We start from the raw sequence: 11,314 nt of genomic DNA on the forward strand, positions 1-11,314 counted from the left end.
GCTGTATCACAAGGTCTGTCCAGTTGCGGCGCCAGCCGCCGGTGCTTGGAGGGGCAAAGTCCAAGGTTAAGGGGGCAAAGGCACGAGCTTTAACTACGGGAGGGGGGCCTCCCCCAGACATTTTAGAAAAAACAGGCTGCCGGAAATGCAGCCTGGCAGTAATTTAGGCACTGATCGTTGAGATAAAGTGTCAAACGACCGAACCTCGACGAAGCCCACTCAAGAGCGCCAAAGTAGGGAATCCATAAGGAGGGTATGCGGGATCTCCCCCAGAAAATTTAGAAAAATAGACTGTCGGAAATGCTGTCTGACAGTATTTAGTCACCGATGGCAGAGATAAATAGAGCTGATCAGATACCGTCTGTCGCCTGATCACTAGTCTATCCGACCCCAGGGAGGAAAGTGTCAAATGAACGGACTTGCATTTTGCATAATAGACAAATGCATAATAGAACCTTGCATAGTAGAACATATACCTTATATGGGATCTATGACGGAAATTAATGATTTACGCGATAAAGCCATCGGGTCACCTGGATACGAAATGAAGTTAGCACACATATTCCTAGCGCCAATAAAAACCTAGATATAATTATCACGAAAATAATTGTTACCTTTATATTAGAAAACGACATATTAATGCAAAGTATATATGTAATAGACCCCCTCCCCCATCATGAAAAAAAATATATACTATTACCGTAAACATACTAAAATATCGCACACTAGGCTAACTGAGCACGCGAAAAGGGGTACGTCCACGCTGCATCAAAACGCACCGAAACCAGCTTTGGTGGCAAAATGTTTTTTTGTTTCATGGATTCAAGGGATGAATAAACTACTAGAATACAAATTTCCAGAAGCTTTCTATGCATGCTTTTAGAGAAATATCACCATAAACATACTAAAACCATGGGGGGATCGGATAAGGGTAGGCTCATCGCGCACGCAATAACTTATAAAATAGCTTTGGTGGCTCCAAGATCTTTATTTCACCAAATCAACAGATGGATAAGATATGAACAGGCCAATTTTCATTTACTTTCTATGTTAGCGTATCGAGTTATACCACCGCAAAGTTCCCAGCACCTGGATTCGAGGCGGGGTTCGCGGGTGCAATAAACAAGGGGTACGTCCACACGGCACCAAAAATCACTCCAAACTGGCTTTGGCCGCAAAATGTTTTGTATTTCACAGAGTCAAGGGATGAATAACTACTAGAATACAAAAATCCAGAAGCCTCCTATGCTGGCTTTTAGAGATATATTACCGTAAACGTACTAAATATGTGAGGGAATCGGGATAGGGTAGGCTCGCTGCGCACGCAATAACTTCTAAATTAGCTTTGGTGGCTCCAAGATCTTTATTTCACTAAATCGACAGATGCATAAGGTGTGAACATGCCAAATTTCCTTAACTTTCTATGTTGGCGTATCGAGTTATACCACCGAAAAGTTCCTAGCATCAGGATTCGAGGCGAGGTTCGTGGGTACAATAAACAAGGGGTACGCCCACGCTGCATCAAAAAGCACCCAAACCTGCTTTAGTGGCAAAATGTTTTTTGTTTCACAGAATCAAGGGGTGAATAAACTACTAGACTGCACAATTTCAGAAGCCTCCTATGTTGGCTTTTCGAGATATATTACCGTAAACGTACTAAATGTGTGGGGGAATCGGGTTAGGGTAGGCTCACTGCGCACGCAATGACTTCTAAACTAGCTTTCGTGGCTCCAAGATTTTTATTTCACCAAATCGACAGATGCATAAGGTATGAAGATGCCAAATTTCATTAACTTTCTATGTTGGGGTATCGAGTTATACCACCGAAAAGTTCCCAGCACCGGATTCGAGGCGGGGTTCGTGGGAACAATAAACAAGGAGTACGCCCATGTTTCATCAAAAAGCACCCGAACCAGCTTTGGTGGCAACATGTTTTGTATTTCACAGAGTCAAGGGATGAATAAACTACTAGAATACAAAAATCCAGAAGCCTTCTATGCTGGCTTTTGGAGATATATTACCGTAAACGTACTAAATATGTGGGGAATCGAGTTAGGGTAGGCTCACTGCGCACACAATAACTTCTAAACTAGGTTTGGTGGCTCCAAGATCTTTATTTCAGCAAATTTTCTTTGGGGGGGGGGGGGGGTCTATTACATATTATTATATATTATATATATTATTATATACTTTGCATTAATATGTCTTAAAATGTTATTTTCCAATATAAAGGTAACAATTATTTTCGTGATAATTATATCTAGGTTTTTATTGGCGCTAGGAATATGTGTGCTAACTTCATTTCGAATCAGGGCGCTGGAATACGGGTGAGAGATTCCGCTCGGTTACTATAAGATTCTTTAACCTTACCCAGAGGGTTTTAGAGACGTGTCAATTAAATAAGATATTCAATTTAATTTTTAACAAGAAATTGATTCACTTGAAATACCTGGGTTTTTTTCGATGAGAACAAATAAAAATAGTCTCGTTAAACCAGACTATTCAATCTGTTTCACAGAGAATTACAAGTAGTAATATCTCTGTCAAAGATGACTGCCTTAACACGTGCCGTCACAGCACGCGGGGTCAATCATTGACTGAATGGCGCGTGCATTGTTTACATAAGACGTTAATGCTTCGGGCGGAATGCTGCCTTTTAGTCATTTTAATACCCATTTACACTTAATAGGAAATATTTTTTACCTACAAATACGTTAAACGCCTTTATTTATTTTTCGAATTAATAAAAAAAATGTTTCAGAATTTAATTTGTCGCAGGAAAAAAGTTAATATTTCTGGCTTGTTAAGTCGCATCGATGTCATCCTTATCAGTGATTGTAGCGGCCTAGCGAAAATTCACAGCTGATCAGTGTGCAGACTATATTCTTTCAGAATACTCTAAGCGTCGAACTGATTACATTATAGAGCCTGGACGTTGAAGACTAACAAAATCGAGTACTGTCCCCTTCTAATGACCTCGGCCTTATGACTTTATCGCGTAAATCATTAATTTCCGTCATAGTCCGGATTTTTTTCCGTATGCAAATAACGTACGTCGTAGATCCCATATAAGGTATATGTTCTACTATGCAAGGTTCTATTCTTCAAAATGCAGAATGCAGAAGTGTAATGTGCAAAATAACTATTCTACTGTATTTTGTATTATTGAAAAGTGTAATCTGTATTTTAACACCGTGACATTGGTATTGTTGAGCAATGGAAATTGTAAATTGTAAAACTAAAATACGTATTTTGAACTACTGACATTTGCAGTTTGCACCGTGAACAATGAAATAATATTGGCAACGTTATCCTTCCATACAACGAAGCCCCCAAAAAGTTGAAAAGTATACTGCCGGAAATGCAGTCTGGCAGTATCTCAAGCACTGATCGTCGAGATAAATAGAGCTTACCAGATACCGCCCGTCGCCAAATCACTGGTTTATCCGACCAGAGAGGAAAGTGTCAAACGGACGGAGTGAGTGAATCAAAGTGAATGAATATTTTCTCCACGATATTTTGTGAAATAGACTGCCGGAAATGCAGCCGAGCAGTATTTCAGAAATAAAGCTGACCAGATACTGTTCGTCGCCAAATCACCAGCTTCCTAATGTCATTTACGATTTCATACAAGTAATTTAACACTTTTACTGTCACCGGAAGTAACGTCATTTAGTGGATCAATTTGATTACTATATTGGGCCATTCCATGATCGTTTTTTTAAGCCCAACATTCATTCAGTAGGGTCGTTAAAAAAGTATTAACATTAGTGTTACTTTGCTTTTATTTTTTTTTTTATTTTAAATTTTCACAAGTTGGTTTCCTTTATTTTGTTAATGTAAAATGGTAATGAACTGCTCTTTTCATTTTCTTTGTTTTATTTGTTTCGTTTGAATTTGATTTATCTGTTCAGTTTTTGATTGTTTAATTTTTGTTAATGAAGTTGATTCTTTTAAACTTCGTTTTTATTTTTGAACTCTACTTGGTGTAGGTGTTCATCAGGTATTACCTCGACTGAGTTCAATATAGAGATTAGCCGGTTGATTTGTTGATATAAACCTTTGAATAATAGCGCCTAACAGGCAGCTGTGTTTAATTATGTTCTCCTGATTTTGATTGTTTCTGTGTGTTTGAAGTATATGTTTGTGATATGCGCTTAGAAACACTTCACGTGTAATGAAGTGCTATATCAATCGAACAATAATAATAATAATAATAATTTTGGCAAAAACTGTATTTTTAGCCTTCAAAACAGATATTTTATTCAAATGAGTCTGATTTGTACTGTTTTTAAAATTATGATATTTGATTCCAATCAACAAATAGATTGAACCCACTCGATCATACAGATACCAAAAAAATGGTTTCTAACTTGTACGGTTGGGGAGAAATAGACGATTTTCTACAAGTCACTTTTCAAGGTTTTTGGTCTATAAAAGTGGCAATTATTATTCGATTTACATAAAATTTTCACCATGTGATGCCTTATGCTATTTCTGATTTCATAAAACTAATTTAACATTTTCATTATCACCGGAAGTAATGTAAGTTTCTCAGGATCACTTACATGTAACAAATGTATACAATGAATTGATATTGCTGGATTTGGTTGATTCTGTGTACATTTTATTTGATGTGTGCAATGCTTATATGGAAACCTGTTTAACGTTTCATCGGTACCGGAAGTGACATATGTTCAAGGGTAACGGGGCACCGGTGAAACCCGTCATAACTGCATCGCAGTTCTAGTTACTCATAGAGTTATCTTCCCCGATTGCTATGTTCTCTGCTTCTCTGATCATTTCCTGAAACTGTGGGTCTTGTTCATTTGTTTCAGTGGCACATTCTAGCAGGTGTAATTCAAGGTCGAGAACTTGGGGTTCAGAGTTCATCTGGGTAGCAGTTTCCATAACAACCATTTTATGATCTGATTCCTGGGCTGTATCTAAAAATATACAAAAATTTAATAAAACTTTTGAGTCTTACTGATCAAAATGGTAATGGAAAGAACTTGCATTCACTTGCACCCCCTCCCCCCACCACAACGATTTTTACCGTCTCTCTCATTCCCTCTGGGATAATGTGGAGACAGCCCAATTGGGCTTTGACTACCGTAAGCATCAAACAGCTTTTATAAATGAATATATACGACACTAGTAGATCAAAGATGTTATTTTATATACATAATGTGTATTAGTTAGTTAAAATTGTTAGTTATTAGGCAGTAGTCATTAAGTAGGTGTTCTGTCACTAAAATGTTAAAACTGTGACTATTGAATGATATACACCACTATTGTCCAGGTTTGTGTATTCAATAGTGATGGGTGTTATAAATAGTCACACTTTTACACCAGTAGTGACATCTTTTTACAGCTAGTTACACACTTGCTAATAAATGACAACTGTATTATTTCTAACCACTTTCTATACATACTAAACATTAGTTTACAATAACGATCACTTATATGATTTAATGACAAACATTGTCATTACTAAAAAGCCCAGGTTCATAAATCAACGGTTTCAGCTTACCAGTGAGACCCCCATTGTTGAATTACAGACCAGCAGATGCCAAAACAAGTACTCAAGAATTACTGACCTTCTTCTTCTCCTTCAGTTGTCTCCCCCTGTTCAGATACAGATGATGCAACTGACACCATGCTAGCAGGTCGACTCTGTGATGAATGTTCAGCTTCCATCGCACTTCTCTGTATTTCACGTAGAACATTCAGTTGATCCTGCGCAGCTTTCAGCTCTTCACGAAATCGATCTTTTTCCTCTTCATTGGTGCCAACAGCCGACTAGAAAATTAAAAGTTTTACATCGATACAACAAATTCCAAGACCTCTTCGATTTGTCTAACAAATAAGAATGTTTATTTAACTTAATTTTGGGAATCGATTATCTTAGTGACTGTTTAAGACACAAACGAATATAAAATTAGTAAAAATGTTGACTATCTGCAATTAAACATACATAATGAAAGTGCTAAATCTGCCTATTGCAGGTCTTTCTTTAGGCCTGAAATGTTATCTAAATTATTAATTAGGCATTAATTAACTTATCCAGACCATAATCAACTCTTGATGCCATCGCTAGCCTACGGTATTTATTGGATTAGTATGCATGAATGAAATATTAATATTGTTGTTTGCATGAAATTAAAAGCGAAAAGCTAAATAAAAATGGTGTTGATGGGAGAATATATAACGCAAGGGTTAATGAATGAAAAATGAGGTAATTTCACGTACAACTGATCGTGTATGTAGAGAACTGAGAACTGTGAACAATAAATAAAACTAAAGCGTTAATTAATTGGACCCTTCCTGAGGCCTTATTCAAGGTAAGTTCAAGAAAACTATTTAACAGATGCATCCTTTTTATTGGCTAAAAATTAAATAAGGTAATGAATTTTTCAATCATAGGCTAATGAAAAAGCAGCATCCTCAAAATAATTTAGATTGTGTTTTTGACAATTGTGTACTTCTACTTTCAAAAAACTTTCTAAATTTTAAATATTTCCAGTAATAATTTGGATCAAAATATATCTATTATTTAGGAGCAAATATTTTAATTACTGATAGCATTTCATAGCATTTAGTATGTGAGGACATAAAGATTTAAAAATATATTCAAATGGAGAAATTTATAATTACTTTAATTAATATATACGAGGAAACATGGATTTAAAATTAGATGTACAGGTGAAACATGGATTTAAAATTAAATTCAGAAATTCCAAATTACTTTAAAATCATATACAGAAAGAAACATGTTTTTAAATTTAAATTGAGAAATTTAAAATTAGTTAAACTGTATACATGAATAAATAAGGATTTAATTTCAAGTGGAGCAATTTAAAATTAATTAAAGTCATATAGATCTACATGAGAATATGGTGATCTAAAATTAAATTCATATGGAGAAATTTAAAATTAAATTCATATGGAGAAATTTAAAATTAAATTCATATGGAGAAATTTAAAATTAAATTCATATGGAGAAATTTAAAATTAAAATTACGTGGAGAAAATTAAGTTAATTCATGTATGTGTTGGTATGTAGAATATACTTTTTTACAGCTTGACAAATCCAACTCATTTTGTATTTTAATAAAACGTCGATTTCAAATTGAAATTTGTCGGATTAATAAGGTACATCAAAAACAGCTGTTGTTAATTATTTTCGTCCTATTGTATTTGATATGAGAAATAAAACACAACCGGAATATATTTCAAAGAAATAATTAAGACTTAAACTAAATTAAGTTTGCAATTTATGATTGAAAAAAACAGATGACAATTGAGTTGTAAATCAATAAAAAATGAAAATTAGTTAAAACAAAATTTGACATTAATTTAATGAATTTTATTACATATATAACTATACAAGCTGATGATGCATAACTAATAAATTTAAACACTTTGTAGTTTGATGGATATGGTCGATAAAAACATAAGGGACAAATCTGTAAGTAAGTGAGGCCATTCATAGATCATGACGTTTAGTTAAAACATGGTGGCTCAGTGAATAGAACGTTGGCTGGAAGCTGGAGGTTCTGTTTTCGATCCAGCGTAGTTCCCCCTTGTAAGTGGTGGATAACTGGATGGCCTGGCAAGGGACAACGTACATGTACATAGTCGTTTGGATCGGACGAAAAACCGAGGTAAACATGTGCGTGCACGTAAAATAGAACCCTCGACAGTTCAAATTCGATATAAGAGTAGGCAATAGTGCCGCTGTTCGGGCAAAATTTCCCTCATAGCATTCTGCATATGGCGTTTCCAGGTCTTCTTAACCCAGTCGGAGCAAAACAGTAGGACGTTAAACCCAATTTCATTTCATAAAACATGTTTGTTACTGGTAAAAGGGAAATAACTCTTGTTTTTGAATTCTAAATCTGGACAATCCAGACTACAAGATTTGTAAAGATGGCGTCGAAAGGAGATGAAATTTCTTCAGGAATTATACCAGCCTCTCTTGCAAATTCATCAACAACTAATGCAAATAAATCAGAAGTGAAAACAGCAGGAGTACCACTCAGTGACCTTGTCTTGCAACTAGAAGACTTCCCACCAACGGTTTGTCAAAAAAATACTATTCTAATTTCTGGAAACATCATAAATATCGTAAGACTGGGGCCAACATTTTCAGTCGCATCTATTACTATAGTTCAAAGAAGGAATTGAAACGTGTACGCTATGATAAGTATACAGAGCGCCCCAAACTTAAAACAACAATATCAATTTTATTATAACAACAATATCAATTTTATTGAGATAACACATTTTTATAACAAAATCAGAATGGTCTTCAGAGAAAGCAATTGTATAAAAACAAATATAACTGGCACTTAATTTGTTGGTATGAGTTGTCTTATATATCTACCCATGTTTTAAAGTTGGGATGAGTTGTCTTTTATCTTGGGATGAGTTGTCTTATATTGGGATGAGTTGTCTTGGGATGAATTGTCTTTGGGATGAGTTGTCTGTATACCCATAAATCATGTATTTATTAATATTGTTTATATTGTATGCTGTCCTCAATGGATGTTTCGATTCAATAAAATCTTATCTTATCTTTACTAACATGAAATTGGAGTCCTGCTAGCAGCTTCATTATAGCATTATTCAATTTATAGCAAAATTCAATAAGTAATAATAACAAATATTGTAATATAATGTCTACTACTAATGTAAGAAACTACAGACATTTGAATTATATTATAATATTATGATTGAGTCATTCAATTTAAGGGAGCTAAGTTGACTTGCTAAACACTGGCCAGGAGGTTCTGTGGTTTATAAGGAATTTCTGGCGTGGTTCCGCCCTAGTCATTGATGTAGGACTGAGGACCTGGCAATGGACATAGTATAGTCATTCATTTGGGACGAAAACATGAGGTGCCGAGTACAAGTTACCTAGCCATTGCCTAGTGCCTACCTACAATTAATTTAAAGGACCCTTGGCAGTTGGAATTCCAAATAGTCATTGACCATGAGACTTGATTCGCAGAATTAGCAAACATTTTATGATAAACCCTAAAACTGTAAAAGTATGGTATCAGTACCCGTACCTCAAACATCTCCCAATTCTAACCAACCACATTCAAAATAAAACTGCATAGGCTTACTACATGTACCGTACCTTATTATACAAAACGCTGTAAACGGACAGAATTCTTGAATTGGATGTCCAAATGGTTAGTGCGTGCAAGTTGTATCACAAGGTCTGTTATTATTGTGTCAACTGGTGTGCCTATCCAACCTCGTGGGTTTTCTTCCGGTCCTCCGGTTTCCTTCCACTGCTAAAGACACCTATGCGCAAGTGAATTATTGAAATAAAATTGAACCATATGTTAGTCCCAAAATGATCTAGTTTGTGTCGTGTTAAACCTCCCCCTCTCTCTCTGTATATAATTTATGTAATGCATCTTTAATTATTTCAGGTGCCAGATTCAGTTACAGCATATTATCTCAATAAATCTGGTTTTGATTCTTCCGACCCAAGAGTGTAAGTAGATGTATAATGATATTATGAAACGTATTAGTAGAGGCGCTGGTATGGTATCAACATGGCCGTTGAATGGGCCAAGTTTTGTTAAATTTGTAACTAAAATAGTGATATAGTGATTCACAACCAGGTGTGCCGCAAGATCTTCCTAAGTGTGCTGCGAAAGTTTGAACGGCCCACTTAAAAAATTTCTGACTAAAGAAGCCAGCTATTTGACTGATGAAATTCAAAACACTGCAATAAATTAAGTTCATAACTGTGTTTTTCTTTATTAGTATGCCTTATCTATGACTTGCCATGTTTTTATTTTGCAAAATTCAAATATTTTTTATATATATTTAGCCAGGTGTGCCACTATTTTTTCATGTTCCAAGGTGTGCCGTTGGCAAAAAAGTTGAAAACCACTGTAGTAATAATATATTTGAAAATTTGAGTTAAATTACACTATTCTGAGCAAAGTTTGTAGTTTTGATAAGAAACAGCCTAGTTTCGATTTGCATTGCTAGTTGCTACCATTGTTACGATAATTAACAAAGTTAATTATTAAATGGCGAATGTGTTGCAATCCATTAAAAATCACAACCAACCGATGAACTAGAGAGTTGATTATGGTCTGGATGAGTTAATTAATGTCTAATTAATAATTTAGATAACATTTAAGGACAAAAGAAGGACCTGCAATAGGCAGATTTAGTTTATGAAAAATTAGATATTGTCTGAAATATGGTTTTAAATCAATTTCAGTTATATTTGAAATTCGATTTTGCAGAGGGGGTTGGGTAGCTGAATGGTTATTGTATGCACATTGGATCCTAGCGTCTGCTATTGAGTCAGGTGGCGTGGTTTCGATTCCCTGCCTGGATGTGACAAGGACTAGGGTCATCTGTCCAACCTCATGGGTTTTCTCCAACTGGTAAAGAGCCCTACGCAGAAATGAACCATTGAAATAAAATTAAACCTTATGTTAATCCCGAAATGACCTGTTTTGTTTTGAATGGACGTTAAACCCCATTTCTCTCTCTTTATTTTACAGAATAAGACTAGTATCATTAGCAGCACAGAAATTTGTCTCCGATATAGCTAATGATGCTTTACAACATTGTAAAATGAAAGCCTCAGGTCAAAGTTCAAAGAAACAAGGAAAGGTAAGCATTAAATTAGTAAGCTGCATGTCAGCAAGCCAATGTCTTACTCACTTAGCCACCATGGCTCTGTCTGACAAGATAATAGCAGTTGTTCTTCTTAAAGATACATTATGTAATGGGATTTGGATGGCTGAATGGTTAGCGCTGCATCATAAGGCTTGTCATTGTGTCAGCTGGTGTGGTTTCAATTCCCCAGTTGTACGTGACTAGGGTCGTCTGTTCAACCTCGAAGGTCCTCAGGTTTCCTCCCACTGCTAAAGACCCCTACGTGCATCGAACTGTTGAAATAAAATTGAACCATATGTTAGTCCCGAAATGACCTGGTTTGCATTGAGTGGCTATTAAACCCCATAATTTTGCCGAGAGTAAAGTAATTTAACTGAAATTTTCAATGTATTCACTTTTCATTATCAATTTTTAAAATATTACAGTAAGAACAGATAGCTCTTTGTCTAAATCTTCCGGTTGTACGTGACGAGGAGTGGGGTCGCCTGTCCAACCTCGTGGGTTTTATCCGGGTCCTCTGATTTCCTCCCACTGCTAAAGACCCCTACATGCAAGCAAACTATTGAAATAAAACTGAACCATGTGTTAGTCCTGAAATGACCTAGTTTGTGTTGAGTGGACATTAAACCCCATTTCTCTCTCCATACCT

At 35.6% G+C, this 11,314-nt stretch overlaps 1 long non-coding RNA gene across 1 annotated transcript; it reads left to right on the forward strand.

Annotated features, from left to right (window-relative positions):
* Nucleotides 1–9,483: 9,483 nt before the first annotated feature.
* On the forward strand, nucleotides 9,484–10,660 carry LOC126827106 (uncharacterized). The gene is made up of 2 exons (XR_007682570.1): nucleotides 9,484–9,514; nucleotides 10,548–10,660. It is a non-coding gene; the product is annotated as an uncharacterized LOC126827106 (long non-coding RNA).
* Nucleotides 10,661–11,314: the final 654 nt, after the last annotated feature.

This window comes from Patella vulgata, chromosome 7, assembly GCF_932274485.2.
Source record: "Patella vulgata chromosome 7, xgPatVulg1.2, whole genome shotgun sequence".
Lineage (NCBI taxonomy): Eukaryota > Metazoa > Mollusca > Gastropoda > Patellidae > Patella > Patella vulgata.